The sequence below is a fragment of the Phyllobates terribilis genome, unplaced genomic scaffold (assembly GCF_046119375.1).
Source record: "Phyllobates terribilis strain yellow unplaced genomic scaffold, ASM4611937v1 Scaffold_5__5_contigs__length_657084704, whole genome shotgun sequence".
Lineage (NCBI taxonomy): Eukaryota > Metazoa > Chordata > Amphibia > Anura > Dendrobatidae > Phyllobates > Phyllobates terribilis.
The window spans coordinates 545,437,481-545,455,289 of NW_027362765.1; the positions used below are offsets into that span (position 1 = coordinate 545,437,481).

Here is a 17,809-nt window from a genome sequence, read left to right on the forward strand (position 1 = left end):
GCCTTGGAAGTTCACCCCTATGGCCTCCGGACTGTTTAATCTGCGCTACACCGCACGACGCGGCGCCCGTCATCCTCTACTACTACCCCCTCCATCCTGTCCCTCTGCCCTGCTTCACCTGTGGGGAGTAGTAATAACTTTGGCCGCCATAACATCATGCCTCAGCGGACTGCAGCGGCGCTGGTGACCTTCACCAGGTGCCACAGGTGGCGTAGTCGCAAATCAGCCACTCAACCCGGATAAGCCCACACCATCCTTTTAATGTGACGGCCCTGAGCATGGGTCGGGTCCGGGCCACGGCTGCACCCCATCTCTCCATCATAGGACCCGACTCCGAGTCCGAGGGTAAACTAAAGGGCTTTTCGAGAAGAGGCGTCACACACACGGCGATTCACAGCATGCTGAGATTTTTTTATCATCCAGATTCCAACTGAAAAAAAAATATATATATTTATTTATATATATATTGCCTACAAGTAGTATTCAACCCCCTGCAGATTTAGCTGGTTTGATAAGATGCAAATAAGTTAGAGCCTTCAAACTGCAAACGAGAGTAGGTTTTATGAACAGAAGCATAAATCTTACAAACCAAAAAGTTATGTTGCTCAGTTGAATTTTATTAAATTTTAAACATAAAAGTGTGGGTCAATTATTATTCAACCCCTATGTTTAATATTTTGTGGAATAACCCTTGTTTGCAATTACAGCTAATAATCGTCTTTTATAAGACCTGATCAGGCCGGCACAGGTCTGTGGAGTTATCTTGGCCCACTCCTCCATGCAGATCTTCTCCAAGCTATCTAGGTTCTTTGGGTGTCTCATGTGGACTTTATTCTTGAGCTCCTTCCACAAGTTTTCAATTGGGTTAAGGTCAGGAGACTGACTAGGCCACTCCAACACCTTGACTTTTTCCCTCTTGAACCAGGCCTTGGTTTTCTTGGCTGTGTGCTTTGGGTCGTTGTCTTGTTGGAAGATGAAATTACGACCCATCTTAAGATCCTTGATGGAGGAGCAGAGGTACTTGGCCAAAATCTCCAGGTAGGCCGTGCTATCCATCTTCCCATGGATGCGGACTAGATGGCCAGGCCCCTTGGCAGAGAAACAGCCCCACAGCATGATGCTGCCACCACCATGCTTGACTGTAGGGATGGTATTCTTGGGGTCGTATGCAGTGCCATCCAGTCTCCAAACGTCACGTGTGTGGTTGGCACCAAAGATCTCGATCTTGGTCTCATCAGACCATTGAACCTTGAACCAGTCTGTCTCAGAGTCCTCCAAGTGATCATGAGCAAACTGTAGATGAGCCTTGACATGACGCTTTGAAAGTAAAGGTACCTTACGGGCTCGTCTGGAACGGAGACCATTGCGGTGGAGTACGTTACTTATGGTATTGACTGAAATCAATGTCCCCACTGCCATGAGATCTTCCCGGAGCTCCTTCCTTGTTGTCCTTGGGTTAGCCTTGACTCTTCGGACAAGCCTGGCCTCGGCACGGGAGGACACTTTCAAAGGCTGTCCTGGCCGTGGAAGGCTAACAGTAGTTCCATAAGCCTTCCACTTACGGATGATGCTCCCAACAGTGGAGACAGGTAGGCCCAACTCCTTGGAAAGGGTTTTGTACCCCTTGCCAGCCTTGTGACCCTCCACGATCTTGTCTCTGATGGCCTTGGAATGCTCCTTTGTCTTTCCCATGTTGACCATGTCTGAGTGCTGTTCACAAGTTTGGGGAGGGTCTTAAATAGTCAGAAAAGGCTGGCAAAAGAGATCTTTAATCCACACATGTGAAGCTCATTATTCTTGGTGCCTGAACTACTTCTTAATACTTTAGGGGGACCAAACAGAATTCTTGTGGTTTGAGGGGTTGAATAATAAATGACACTCTGAATTAACTTTTAACGTTTTAAAAAAAAAAAAAAATTTGCTGCAGTGCATTTCCCACTTCCAGGCTGATCTACAGTACAAATGTCACAATGCCAAGTTAATTCCGCATGTGTCAACCAGCTAAATCTGCAGGGGGTTGAATACTACTTGTAGGCACTGATTATATATATACACACACACACACACACACACACACACAGTATATATCGCAGATGAACACAGCCTCACTGAATAACACTGGTATAAATGCCATCGGATCTTGATTTTTTATTGGATTGCACTTGTCCAATTTATATGCAGATGAGAGCAAGGCCTGACAAATCAGCTGAGAATAAATAAAATAAAATAATGGTACCAGAAAGCAGTTAGTTTTTAAAGCATTAAAACACTAAAAATCAATATAACTTTGGTATCACCGTAATCGTTGTAATCTGTAGAAGAAAGTTACCAGGCTATTCCGTCACACACTGGAAGAAAAGTGTCTGCAATGTGAGGTCAGTTTGCCAGTTCTATAAATGTGGCACTTTTTCTAACTTTTATAAATGGATAGAAGTGACTGCATCCTTCACCATGATCCTCATTGCCTCTTCACATGCACTTAGCAGAACATGGAGCCACAGTGCAGCACTCTATGTGACACCCCCTGTTCTGCTGGAGCAGTGACTGGGGCTACATTAGTCAAAGCACAGGATGTGATTGCAGGGGACACTGTGAAGCCCACTCACCGATCACAGGGCGACTTCAGCTACTCCAGACCCCGACATGCACAGCTCCGGCCGATCCCAGCACAGCTCTATGTACACAGGTCCAGTCCTGCACGCGCAGCATGACTCATCAGAACTACAGCTACTGTGTCACAGGCTGCCATCTACTGATGCTTTTATGTATTGCAAGATTTTTTTATTTTTTTTTTTGCATAGAAATATATATTAATATTCTTGAGAATTAAATTAGTAGTAAGTTAAATGGCTCCTCATAGAGACATATGTGAAACACACATTCCTTCTAATACACTAGTACTATACGTGCAATTATTTCCAGTTCAAATATTTATATAGAAGAAGTGCAATCAAAGGAGCTTGTCGGTAAGGAGTCCACTGCCATAGGTCTCTATGATGCTGTTAGTTTGGGTGATTGGACTTGCAGTTGGAGCAGGATTTGTTACTATGATAAAGGCCATGGCCCCACTATCAGTATTTGGTCAGTATTCGGTCAGTATTTGTTCTCAGGAGTGGGAGCCAAAATCAGGAGTGGGTGATAAATGCAGAATTGGTGACTTGTTTCTATTATACCTTTTCTCTGATTGTTCCTCACCTGGTTTTAGCTCTCCAATAGAAAATAACATAACAGTGGGAAATCGTTGCAACACCAGGTGCTTATTGAACAGTGGGGGACGGGCCTCTGAACAGGGGGCTGATAACGAATCCCAAATCTGAGCACATTAGGGAGGGTAATGTGATGAATGATGATTTAAATAATAGATGCCTCTTTAACCCCTTCACGCTCCTAGCCTGTTTTCACCTTCCTGACCAAGCCAAAATGTAAAATTCTGACCAGTGTCAATTTATGAAGTAATAACTCTGGAACGCTTCAACGGATCCCACTGATTCTGAGATTATTTTTTCATGCCATATTGTACTTCATGATAGTGATAAAATTTGTTTGATATGACTTGCACTTATTTGTGAAAAAAATCTGAAATTTGGTGAAAATTGATAATTTTGCAATTTTTCAAACTTTTCATGTTTATCCTATTAAATCAGAGAGGTATGTCACACAAAATAGTTAATAACTAACATTTCCCACATGTCTACTTTACATTAGCACAATATTTGAAACATTCATTTTTTTGTTAAGAAGTTAGACGGGTTAAAAGTTGACCAGTGATTTCTCATTTTTACAACAAAATTTACAAAACAATTTTTTAGGGACCAGATCACATTTGTAGTGACTTTGAGGGGTCTATATCACAGAAAATACCCAAAAGTGACACCCTTCTATAAACCCCTCAAGGTGCTCAAAATCACATTTAAGAAGTTTATCAACAATTCAGATGCTTCACAGCAAAATTTGCTTGAATAATTAGTGGACGCCATGTCGCGTTTGGAGAACCTCTGATGTGCCTAAACAGTGTAAACACCCCACAAGTTACATTTTGGAAACTAGGCCCCTCAAGGAACATATTTAGATGTGCGGTGAACACCTTGAACCCCCAGGTGCTTCACAGAAGTTTATAAGGTTGAGCAGTGAAAATAAAAAAATCACATTTTCTCACAAAAATTTTCTTTCAGCCTAAATTTTTTTTATTTTGACAAGGGTAACAGGTGAAAATGCACCATACAGTTTGTTGTGCAATTTCTCCTGAGCATACCGTACCATTTTGGTGACATTTTTTGATCGCTTTCTATTCTGATTTTTGGGAGGCAGAATGATCAAAAACCAGCAATTGATTTTTGTTTTTGTTTTTATATATCGTTCTGCGTGTGGTAAAATTTCTGAGGCAGCTTTATTCTTCGTGTCAGTACGATTACAGCGATACCACATTTATATAGTTTTTTTTTTGGTTTTGGTGCTTTTACACAATAAAAACTATTTTATAGAAAACATAATCATTTTTGCATCGCTTTATTCTGAGAGCTATAACTTTTTATTTTTCTGCTGATGAAGCTGGATTGCAGCTTGTTTCTTACCTTGCGGGACAAGATGATGTTTTCATAGATATAATTTTTATTTACATTCATCTTTTTGATCGCATTTTATTCCACTTTTTGTTCGGCGGTATGATGATAAAGAATCGTTTTTTGCCTAGTTTTTTTTTTTATGGTGTTCACTGAAGGGGTTAACTTGTAGCACAGTTTTATAGGTCGAGTCTTTCTGGATGTGGCGACACCAAATATGTGTACTTTTTTTTGTTTATTTTCTTTTCATAAAAATATTTATTTATGTTGACCAGCATCACTGTTCACTGTTGACCACCATCTCCTACTCTCTATGCTCCACTCAATCGGCATAAAGGACACTGCTCACTCCTGGTTCTCCACCTATCTTTCTGACCTCTCTTTCAGTGTATCGTTCGCTGGCTCCAGCTCTTCCCCTCTTCCTCTCACTATTGGGGTCCCTCAGGGTTCCTTGGCCCTCTTCTATTCTCTCTCTACACAGTCCCAGTTGGACAAACCATCAGCAAATTTGGCTCTCAGTACCATCTTTATACTGATGACATACTATACACTTCATCCACTGACCTTACCCTCTCTGTACTACAGAACACCAGTGACAGTCTCTCCGCAGTTTCCAACATCATGTCCCCTTGTAATAACCGGAGGTCCGAGAGAGATCCAGTGAGTCACAAACTGAGACAGAGACAGAAATAAACACTTTCTTTACTAAAACGGGGGTTAGGCTAAAATTCAGTCGTCCATGAATCAGTCTCAGGTTTCACCTGGGACACTGTCTCTTTTAACTACACACAATCAGCAAAAGCTGAAATCAGTGTGCCAATCTCAAGGTTCCCAGTTTATGTGTATTATACTAAAGATCTGGAACCATTTTACCTAAACACTGTGTCAATCTAGTGAGGGTGTTCTATGGGGACCCCTGAAATGGCACACTGAGTACAATCCTACCACTATTAACAAAAACAATGCATGAAACTACACCAATTGCTCTTATACCCCTAGTATAGGGATACCCGGGTATCTTAAAGTTACGGTACCGTTAACCTCAGATGTGGTCTATCACAGGCCTGTGAATCGCGGTGGCTGCAGCTAGTCCCAGAAAACTTTGGCGCCAAATAAAAAGCAACATTTACAAAAACAGCAAAGGTTCCTTGTCTTGTCGGCTGATGCCGAGCCCACACGCCGGGGAATTTAGTCCTGTAGCCTCAGGTTAAGGTCCGGGAAGAACTCTTTACCAGGCTTGTCAGTATCCTCTCAATGTGAATGGCACCATCTCTCCTCTCGCAGTCACTCACTGGCTTCCAGACAACCGACCATGCGCTCCGTCACAGAGATAATATCCTCAGTCTCTTTCCCTCTCACTCAACAATTGGCTCGTTCAGCACAAAGTCTCTAATCCACTCGGCATGAACTTCCACCAAACTCCAAAGAGCCACACAGCTTTCCCCAGCTCAGCACTCATTTTTAAGCAGTGACACAGCTTAGCCAGAGCCAGGGGTTAACAACCCCGACAGGAGAGCTTGTAGAGAAAAAGTATTGTTGAAGTTTAGTCCTCACAGTTCTCCTCAGACTCTCCTTCCAGCGCCTCACACAGCAGACACTATCAGAGCACACAGGGTCTCACGGTCTGCCCCTGCTCTTAGCTCAGCCAGGCAAAACCCACAGGGTCCTAATGCTCTCCTGCTGCTATCACATTTCACACTCTCACATGCCACCCCAATAGAGGTTGGCGTCCTCGACACACCTCCCCACTCCACTCAAATTCGTCTTGTGCATAGCGCTGTGGGGGTATACCCGCTGTAGCTCAAGTAGTTCTCCTGAGACCCACCCCAATAGACTCGGTCCCCAAAGGGGCAGAAGTCTCTTCAGCGGTGTCATCAGAGGGAGCCAATGAGGCTGCTCTCTCCTGAGGTGTGGCGCCCTGTGCCACATCATCCGGGACAGGTAACTGACCTGATTCCCTGTTCTCTGAAGGACATACCACATTCTCAACACTCTCTCCACACAGGGACAGATTGATTGCAGGGGGCAAATAAACAGGCGCAGAGGGAGACTCACCATCAAATTCAAGAGCATTAGGAATGCCCAACCCTCGGGGAAAAGGCCTGTGGTTCTGTGAGAATGGGGACCGCATCTTCAAGCCAGCACCGTTGTAGCATGTTACGATGAAGATTAAGGGTTGGTCCCCCTGTCTCCACCGGCTCGACTTCGTAGACTGTTATCTCAGGGCTTACCCATTTTTTTACCATGTTTGGAGTCGCCTCCCATCGTTCACTCAGCTTCCTGACCCATCGTTTGATTCTCACCAACACTCTATCCCCCAGGGAGAAAGGCTCGGCTTGCACAGGATGCACGTCCCTATGGGTCACCTGACTGAGTCGATAACCCACCACCTGATGCACCTCCCTTAATCGCCGCCGATGTTCTCGAACCTATTCTGATGCGGTCCAAGGGGGATTGGAGGAGGGACCTGTCGTGCTCAAATCCTCAATATCCCACCCTGGCCTCCCGAACATCAACATGTGTGGTGAGTAACCAGTAGTGCTGTGTACTCTATTATTGTAGGCACACATCAATTCGAGGAGATACTCATTCCAGCGTACCTGCTGTTTACCCTCCAACGTCCTCAACATCTGCAATAGAATCCGATTACCTTGGGGGTGGTAAGGTGTTGTTCTCAACGGTTAGATGACATACAGCTGGTACAGCTCCTTCATCAATGCCCCCTGGAAACATGCCCCTTGATCCGAGTGTATTCTTTGTGGACACCCAAACACCTGGATGAAATGTCGACACATGGCATCAGCCACCGACTCCGCCGTCTGATCTCTTGTCGGCACCGCTACAGCATACTTGGTGAAGTGGTCTGTCATTACCAAGCAATAGGAATACCCAGACGTTGAGTATCCTATCAAGGCATAGTCAATCATGAGCAACTCTGAGGGAGCGAGCTGCTCAGGGCTCTTACTGAACCCACAGACCCGACACTGCCGACACGCCTCTGTCACCATCCCCCCCAATTCAGGACAATAGAGGACTCGCTGTAGCCACTAAAGTGTCTTTTGACTCCCAAAGTGGGCCTCCTTCTCATGCACCTCGCGAGCGACCATCGGACCCATCCCCATAGGGATTACTAGCTGGTACCGGTGCTGCAGCTCAGATGGCAGGTACACCTTACGGTACAAGAGGCTCTGTTCCACACACAACTTATCCCACTGTCGCAGTAGTTTCATTCCTTCCGTGGACAGCCGGGCCTTGTCCTCTGCACGCGGCCAGACCCCTTTTTGTACCCAATTGTGCACTAGTGCAATGTCTGGGCAATCGTACTGGTCTTTCACCCAATCTGTGGGTGTTTTTACCGCCTGCCCTGGGACTGGTCCGCAGAGGTGGAGGATCGTAGCCTCCCACTGATACCCGCTCCTGAGCCCTTAGTCATCTCCAGGAGTGAAGAGGACCAGTTCCTGTGGGAGAACCCTGGGGGGGGACCTCATGGGATTTCCCCGGGAGACTAAGGCAGAAGCTGCGCGCCTGGTGGAGCACTGTAAAAGGGAGCTCGAGCAGTTGGAGAAGGAGCGGCGCATCCGGCGGGAGCGCTGGGAGAGGATGGAGGCCCGAAATATGGAGGAGAAGGCCCGGGCCCGCAGAAACAAGGAGGCCGCACACGGTCCCCGTGCCGAGGGGACCGTGGTGAAGTTCAACCTGGATGGAGGATGGGGTTTCATCCGGGATCCACAGGCCGAGACGGATCTCTTTGTTAACAGGAGGGACGTGAAGTCCCACCTAAAGGAAGGACATGCTGATCGGAATCTATACCCTGGTGATAACGTCACCTACACCAGGCATAGAGGGGGGCTGGTATGCCCTGAATGTCCACAGGGTGGTGGAGGAGAGTGTACCCTCGCCATATAGAGCTGATGACCAGGCTGGGCCAGCCTATTGAGGACAGGTGCTTCCCCCGAGGGAGCACCACTATTGGACTGTTTCTTTAAAAAAAAAAAATACTGTATATAGTTACCCGGAAGGGTACAGCAGAGACACTGCAAGTTTGATAAAAAGTTTGTTTTTGTGTGTATAATTACCCAGTAAGGGTACCAAAGACTGAGAGGCTGAGGACTTTGAGGAGCCAAAAACTTAACTTGTAAACAGTTGCACTTCTTAAAGTGCCCCTTATTGGTTTTATGCAACAAAACTGACCTCAGAACAAAAATCCGTTTGGTGTGGCCAAAGACGTGGTCCAACGCCTGGATCTTCTATGCCCTGAAGCCAAGCTCAGGGCCTACGTTAAGGGTTTTCAGTGAGATGGACACCCGGTTGCACCCTTTTCAGTGAGATGGACACCCGGTTAAAATATCTCACTGTATCTGCTGAAAAGTGTTTCATGTGAAAAATGTTTTATATGTGAAGGAGAATGTTATTGAAAATGCTTTTATAATGTTTGATATGCTAATAGAAACCAGTAACGTTCAAGTGATGTGCCTCCCATAAAGGGAAGAAAAAGTTGTTTAAAAATTCTTCTATGTGATGCATGTCTTTAAAATATTTTGTGTTTTACTCTGTTCCAGCCCGCGGACGTGCTGTGTTTTATCAAGGGGGTGTGTGGCACCCCTGCGGGTTCAGTCGCCACAGAGGTACTGCATCTCACTCAGAGGTGTGGTATCTCACTCTCAGGTAAGGATAGAGTGCTGCCCGGCTGGACGACCGCGTATGTCCAGGAAGACTGTTCATCTGGGTGCAGTTCGAACACTGCCTTGTCAGGCACCTTCCCCGCCGGCATGAACAGTTCAGCCAGAATGGTCCCAGCAGGAATTGTTGATGCATCTGACCGGCACCCGTCCATTCTTCACAATCGCCCGAGACTGGGCCACGTGTACCTTGGCGAACGAGGACTTCTCTGGGGCTGGCTCGAGTAGTGCTTCAAGCCCATTCAGTCTCTGCACAGCCCCCACCGGTAGAGTTCTTCTTGTTGGGGCACTAGCGAGATCATGGTCCGCGATGGCACTCGGACCAGGCCCACCCGACCACCAGGGATCGCAGCTCAACACTAGACAGTGTAACATTCTCTGTGTGGGTCGAAGGTGGGTAGCACGTGCCCAGTATCGGGGCCCCTCACTGGCATACATCTGATGATTTAGGCTGTGTGCCCACTATGTGTTTTTCAAGCGTTTTTGATGCGGAATTTCCGCATTGTAAACGCTTACAAAACGCTTGGTAATCCGTGCCCCATGATCCTGCATGTGAACAAATCTTGTTCATCCCGTCGAGGGCTATGTGGGGAGTGGGCCGCTGCTGCTTACCGTCTCAAGGCAGCGGCTGGGAGTTTAATGCTGGCGAAGGAGGCTTCGGGGTTGCAGACATCCGGCAGTATCGGGAGATGTGCCCCCGATGCCCACGCCTCCAACAGGTGACTGCTCTTCGTGGATGAGAACTTGAACCATTTGAGGACGACGACCTGGCAGACTGCGGCTCCACCTGTTAGAACCCTCCTGTTAGTTTTTTCTGTCTTGTGTTTTGCGGTCACGTGACCATCTGCCTATATATTCCAGCTCCGCCCTTCTGGCCTTGCTGAACTTCAGTGTTGTTTGACTGTCTCTCTAGCCAGGTGCTTCGGTGTCTATCTCTGTCTAGTTCGCTTGGGGCCAGATTACACACCCGCGGAATACTCCGGACCCTCACAGTCCAATCCTGCAATGCCATGTTACGCCCGTAGTATTTCGGCATGTCCTGGAGTAAGGCTCCTACCGGCACATACCCTCCCAAAGTTGCTGTGGCTGCCAGGGGTTTCGCTTCCGCGGGGAGGCAGCTGGTGCGGCAAAGTCATTTCTTCCCTCGCCTCCATCCATGACAAGCACTGGATCTTGCCGACTACGCCAAAAATGTAATAACCGGAGGTCCGAGAGAGATCCAGTGAGACAGAGACAGAAATAAACTACACTTTCTTTACTAAAACAGGGGTTTGACTAAAATTCAGTATTGCATGAATCAGTCTCAGGTTCCACCTGGGACACTGTCTCTTCTAACTACACACAATCAGCAAAAACTGAAATCAATGTGCCAATCTCAAAGTTCCCTGTTAATGTGAATTATACTAAAGATCTGGAACAATTTTACCTAAACACAGCGTCAATCTAGTGAGGTTTTTCTATGGGGACTCCTGAAATGGTACACTGAGTACAATCCTACCCCTATTAATAAAAACAATGCATGAAACTACACCAATTGCTCTTATACCCCTAGCATAGGGATACCCAGGTATCTTAAAGTTACGGTACCGTTAACCTCAGATGTGGTCTATCACAGGCCTGTGAATCGTGGTAGCTACAGCTAGTCCCAGAAAACTTTGGCGCCAAATAAAAAGCAATGTTTACAACAACAGCAAAGGTTCCTTGTCTTGTCGGCCGATGTCCTGTAGCCTCAGGTTAAGGTCCAGGAAGAACTCTTCACCAGGCTTGTCAGTATCCTCTCAATGTGAATGGCACCATCTCTGCTCTCGCAGTCACTCACTGGCTTCCAGACAACCGACCACGCGCTCCGTCACAGAGATGATATCCTCAATCTCTTTCCCTCTCACTCAACACTTGGCTCGTTCATCACAAAGTCTCTAGTCCACTCAACATGGACTTCCACCAAACTCCAAAGAGCCACACAGCTTTCCCCAGCTCAGCACTCGTTCTTAAGCAGGAACACAGCTTCACCAGGGCCAGGGGTTAACAACCCCCGACAGGAGAGCTTGTAGAAAGAGAGTCTTGTTGAAGTTCAGTCCTCACAGCTCTCCTCAGACTCTCCTTCCAGCGTCTCACACAGCAAACATCCTCAGAACACACAGGGTCTCCCGGTCTGGCCCTGCTCTTAGCTTAGCCAGGCAAAACCCACACGGTCCTAATGCTCTCCTGCTGCTATCACAGCTCACACTCTCACACGCTCTCTATCTGAAACTCAACCTTTCCAAAACTGAACTTCTGCTCCCACCGTCTACTTATCTCCCTAAACCTGACATCTCCCTCTCCGTGTGTTGCAGCACAATAATGCAGAGCCAGAAGGCTCGCAGTCTGGGTGTTATGTTTAACACCAATCTTTCCTTCACCTTCCATATACAATCTCTTGCTCGCTCTTGCGGCTTGCACCTGAAGAACATCCCTAGAATCCGCCACTTTCTCACCTTTGAAACAACAAAAACCCTCACTGTTGCCATCATCCACTCCCTCCTTGACTACTGTAACTCTCTATTAATTGGCCTCACCCTAACACGACTTTCCCCTCTCCAGTCCATCCTTAATGCAGCAGCCAGGGTCATCTATCTGGCTTATCGCTACTCGGACGCTTCCACTCTGTGCCAGTAATTGCATTGGCTGCCCATACATTGTAGGATCCAATTTAAATTGCTTGTTCTCACCCAAAAAGCTCTCCACAGTGAGGCACCCCCCTACATCTCCTCCCTCATTTCTTTTCATCGGCCTACCCGTTCACTACGCTTTTCAAGCGATTTTCGACTAACATCCGCCCTAATCCGTGCCTCTCACTTCTGGCTCCAAGACTTCTTCTGAGTTGTACCTATTCTTTGGAATACTCTACTCCAAGAAATTAGGACAAACCACAACTTACACAGTTTTAGGGTCTCTCTAAAAACACATCTGTTTAGGGTGGCCTATCATATTCCCTAATCAAAGTCCCTTTATATGTAACCCATTCACTACTTCTCTAAACATAATTCTCCATCAAACTACACCGCACCCAAAAAGCACTACAAATATTGGCTGGTGATTAGCTCATGCAGGCAATATCTATCCCCCATTCCCTCAAGGTGACTGGACCATCATTGTTAATAGGTACCTGTACTTTGTGTGACCCCCACCTCATTGTAGATTCTAAGTAGAGATGAGCGAACCTTTAAATGTTCGGTTTGTTTCAGCTCAGCGAACTTCCCGATGTTTGCCGAATAATTTGACAAACAGTTCGACGAACATACTGAGCCCCATTGGATTCAATGGGAGGCAAAACAAAACGCATACACAACACCTTCAAACGGGCCAAATAGCTGCCAAAACAGCTCAATTTATGGGCAGAGACCAGGAAAAGTGGCATCAATTGACCCACAGTACAAATGTTATAATGGCATAGCAGCAGTCAGACATGGGCCATGCATGAAATATCATGGTCTGGGCCAGCATTTACAGCTTTAAATTTAACTTCAAATTAAGATGAGTGGGGGAGGGATCGGTGTCGGCCTGCTGTGCTGGTAGGCCTGATACCACATGCTACAGCTTAAGCTGCTTTTCTGCTCAGCCACACTTAGCTGGCAGAAAAAAACAGTTTCATCGAGCAGTATTGGTACAAAAAATTAAGGATAGTAACACAGGTAGTTGACTGAAAGTAAGTGGACGCCTGCGAGTCTGGGAGCCCTACTGCTACAGGCAATACACATGAAGGAGACCCAACCACGAGTCTCCACATTTCCAAAAATTAGGGGCTGACACCACCAAAGTGGTATCAATTTCACCAGAGTAGAAATAGTATAATGGGGACTGACTCCTCTTCTGCTACAACCAACCCAGCAGATGGAGACGCAATCAGGAGTCTTCAAATTTAAAAAAATTAGGGGCAGACACCACCAAAGTGGCATCAATTTCAGTAGAGTCGAAATAGTATAATGGGAACTGACACCTCTTCCACTACAGCCAACCCAGCAGATGGAGACCCAACCAGGTGTCTCCACATTAAGAAACATTATTATTAACATCTGCAGCAGCAGCAGCAGCAAGAGCAGGCACAGAAGCCATAACAAAGATATCACAGACTGCAATTTTGCGAGATCAATGCAGCACACTAAAAACTACAACATTGCCTAGTCTACACAGTCTGCGATTGGGGTGCTAAAGTCCTTGGAGATGCATAACTTGTTCATCTTGATGAAAGTTAGGCGGTCTACACTTTCAGGGGACAGCTAGCTGCGCTTATCCGTTAGGACACCACCAGCAGCGCTGAAGACACGTTCTGAGAGAACTCTGGCTGCTGGGCATGATAAAACCTCCAAGGCGTGACAGGCGAGCTCAGGCCACTCTTCCATTTTTGAAGACCAAACTGCAAAAGGGTCCAAACCCTCCCTGATGGTATTGATTGTTACGGGTCCGGGTGGTGGAACCTCTGTGCTGCGGTGCAAGGAGGGACCCAGAGGGGCGTGACTAAGTATCAATCCGAACCGACCTTGGTTGGACGGCGGCTAACGACTCCGTGACCAGGGAGGATCCGGGCAGAGGGACCAGGTGCTACTCTGGGGACGACCTTGTAAGAGAGCAGGTGGCTCCCACAGGTCAGATGGCTGGGACTGACCGGTATGACGGATGGACACAGCAAGTAGGCAGAAGTCTCTGGTTAGCTGACAGGTGGTCACGGTACGTGACAGCAGGGCAAGTAGTTGTCTCTAGGTTTACCATGCAGGAGGTCACAGCAAGTGACGGTGGAGCCTCCAGGTAGGCTAGCAGGTAACAGACGGGTGCTCCCAGGTGAGTGGGCTGACGGACACAGCAGGTAACAGGCGGGTGCTCCCAGGTGAGCGGGCTGACAGGACAGGCAGGTAACAGGCGGGTAACAGGTGAGCGCTCCCAGGTGAGCGGACTGACGGACACAGCAGGTAACAGGCGGGTGCTCCCAGGTGAGCGGGCTGTCAGACAAGGCAGGTAACAGGCAGGTGACAGGTGAGCGCTCCAGGTGAGCGGGCTGGCAGGCTCGGCAGGTAACAGGCAGATAACAGGCTGGCAGGCAGGATGAGGAGTCAGGCTAGCAGCGGAACCTGAGGGCTGAAGCAGAGATAAGTAACTGTGCAACAACTTTGCTCAGGCACCTCCATTTTGGAGGAGGTGCCTTAAATATGGGAGGTCCTCCGGCTATTGGCCGGGGACTCCTTAGGGCGGCCCGCGCGTCCCCTTTAAGAGAGAGGGAGCGTGCGCGCGCGTGCCCTAAGCACAATGCCGGGGAAAGAACGTGCGCCGGCCGGTGCAGGAAGAGGAGCGCAGGAGGACGCCGCGCGGGGAACGGGGAGGTGAGAGGGACGGCGTCTCTGCCTGGCAGGAGGCAGAGAGGCTGATGCTACATTGATATTGAGCTTGAGATACTCCTGCACCATCCTCTCCAGTCGTTCACCACATGTCAGACTTGTATTCTGTTGTGCACAAGCTGGTCTAAAATATGTGTGAAAGGACTCACAGAAATTGCTTCTGCCACTTACACCGGTGTTGCTACTAATGTTTTTGAGTTGACGAATTGACGTTCCTGAGGTTGGAAGTCTAGAACTACGATGCACACCTCACTGCTGTCTTGGGGAAAACCTCTTTTAAGGTTGTCTAAAAGAGTGCTTCGATATTCTAGCATGCACTGGTCTCTTTCCAGGGCGGGAAGCATCTGGTAAAAATTACTCTGATAACGTGGATCTAACAAAGTGGCAACCCAGTAGTCAGCACTATTTTGAATCCTAACTATATGGGGATCATGTTGCAGATAGTGCAGCCAGAAGGTGCTCATGTGTCAGGCTCTTCCATGCATTCCAAGCCCATGGTGTGTTGGTAGCTGGGTAACACTGATGCTTGTTTCCTCTGTTACCTCCCGCCAACCACAAACAACAGAGAGGGGATGATTATCCTCTTCATCTCCTGACTATTGCTCGCCCATCACTTCTTCCTTCTCCATTTGTTCCTCCGCTCCTGAACTTTCACTAACAGTTTGTCTGGTATCACCAGCCCCACTCGATCGCTGTAATCCACCCTCCCTTGTCACCCGCCTGTGTGATGACAGTCTGGAATTTAGAGACATTGTTATCCCTTCCGCATCCTCCTCTGCTTCCTCCTCTATATCTGGGACCACCACCTCCTCCTGCAGGGTATTCAAAGTCTGCTCCAGCATGTAGATGACCAGAATAGTGATCATCATCAACAGTGCTAACCATCTTAGTAGCCATTTCAAAACTGTGCAGAAGGGTGCAGAGGTCCTTAATCTGTTCCCACTCTGCAAACGTGATTTGCACCACGTCCATAATGAGTTGGCCCAGGCCATACGACATGAGTTACTGTGTCAGGGCTCGTTGCTGCTGCCACAGTCACTGCAACATGTGCAGAGTGGAATTCTACCATGTCGGCACATCACATATCAACTGGTTAACTGTCAGGGACAAAGAGCTCTGTATCAATGCAAGTTGATGACCTGAGGGGTACGAATGGAGGAAGTGAGCACACTGCTTCTGTGTTTTCTCCAGCAGCGCATCCAGTTCAGGATAGTAACATAGTAACATAGCTTTTAAGGTTGAAGGAAGACTAAGTCTATCTAGCTCAACCCATAGCCTAACATGTTGATCCAGAAGAAGGCAAAAAGAAAAAAACATGTGGCAACACTAAGCTCCACATTGGCGAAAAAAATTCCTTCCTGACTCCATACGACAATCAGACTAGTTCCCTGGAACAACGCTCCATCAAGGAATCTAGTATATGTAACCTGTAATACTATACTTTTCAAGAAACGCATCCATGCCCTTCTTAAATTTTAGTAGCAAATCACTCATTACAACATCATGGGGCAGAGAGTTTCCATAGTCTCACTGCTCTTACAGTAAAGAATCTGTGATTATGATTAGACCTTCTTTCCTCCTGACGTAGAAGATGCCCCCTTGCCCCCGCCTCAGAGTAAAAAGATCAGTAGAAAGGTCTTTGTACTGTCCCTTCATATATTTGTACATAGTGTAATAACTGTGGTGGAGAAATTGCTGTATCACCAGGTAGAAGACGTTAGCCATGCAAAGCACGTATGTGAGCTTGCCCCGGCATAGGACCACCACCAGGTTCGCACCATTATCGCACACGGCCTTCCCTGGCTCCAGGTTCAGCAGAGACAGCCATTGCTCAAACTCGACCTGGATAGCTGTGAACAACTCTTCAACTGTATGACTGCGATCTCCAAGGCATATTAATTTTAAGACTGCCTGATTGCGGTGAGCCCTGGCTGCGCAGTATGGAGGTGGTGGGGATTCGTTCTGCACTGTTGGAACACATGTCTTTTTAAGGCAGAGGTTGAGGGCGCACCTTAGTAACAGAAGAAATTAGATTTTTTACTATGGATGAGGCCTCTATACAATAGAATATATGCTCCAAACAATTTCAAACTGAGATGTGGCCTGCTGTATCATGTTAGTAACAGAAGAAATTAGATGCTTTACTATGGATGAGTGGATGAGGTCTGTAAACAATAGAATATATGCTGTAAAAAATCAAACTGAGATGTGGCCTGCTGTATCATATTAGTAACAGGAAAAAATTAGATTTTTTTACTGTGAACAAGCTCTGCATACAGCTGAATTTCAGCGCCAGAAAATTACAAGCTGAAATGTGACCTGCTGCATCACGTTAGTAATAGAAAAAAATGTTTTATTTTACTGTGGACGAGCTCTGCATATAGTAGAATATAAGCGGCAAAAAAATGTCAAGCTGAGATGTGACCTGCTGCATGTATCACAGTAGTTGTTATACGCACGCCGCTAGGTCCAGACAGAGTCCTGGGGGGACCGTTACTCAGGGCGACCATATGCTACAGCTCTCTCAGTCGTATAGGAGGTATTGACCCTCAGGGACAGACAGGTGGGTGGATTCACTTGCTGACCAGACACATTTGACAAGAGTCCTCATAAATGGTAGAACAGTAGCGTTTAATATGAAGCCGCACGGTCAGTGCAATTTAAGTCTCTTGAGCAACAGGCTCCAGTAACAAACAGTATAGTTTCTTCTTAAAGCACAAGAATAAACAGTCTTTCCAGTAGCACAGTACAGCACAGATCAAGTCTCTTTAGCAGCACACTCCTATGCACCCACAACTACAGGCTTTTCCTTCACAAAGACACAGTAGTACACAATATTCTTCATCCTGCATTGAGATGGAGGGGGGGAGGGTTTTATGAGGGAGATGATCCCTGTGACACAATTCCTTCCAGTCCTTATCTTTCTGCCCTATAATTTTCTGCACTGTTAGTTCAGGAAGTCTATCTGACCTGTGTTTAGCTTCACTCCTGATCTGAATCCTGTTCACTTCCCGTGCGCTTCTGTGAGATACAGATTACACACACGACCTTTCCCTTCGGCTTCAGCCAGACTAATAAACAAGTTCCCCACAATCCCCCTGGGGCTCTGCTAACTACTCCTGTGAATGTGTTAACCCCTCTAGTTGCTGGATGCTTCTGAAGCACAACACTTCCTGTCTTCTGTGATTGTGTTAACTCTAATAGT

The 17,809-nt window shown here is 47.1% G+C and overlaps 1 protein-coding gene across 1 annotated transcript in view; it reads right to left on the minus strand.

Annotated features, from left to right (window-relative positions):
• Positions 1-2,758, minus strand: part of AIFM2 (AIF family member 2) — a 59,982-nt gene extending 57,224 nt beyond the window's left edge. The window contains exon 1 of the mRNA XM_073685848.1: positions 2,607-2,758. The gene's annotated coding sequence lies outside the window, so the exon portion shown is untranslated. The remainder of the gene's footprint in view (positions 1-2,606) is intronic.
• Positions 2,759-17,809: the final 15,051 nt, after the last annotated feature.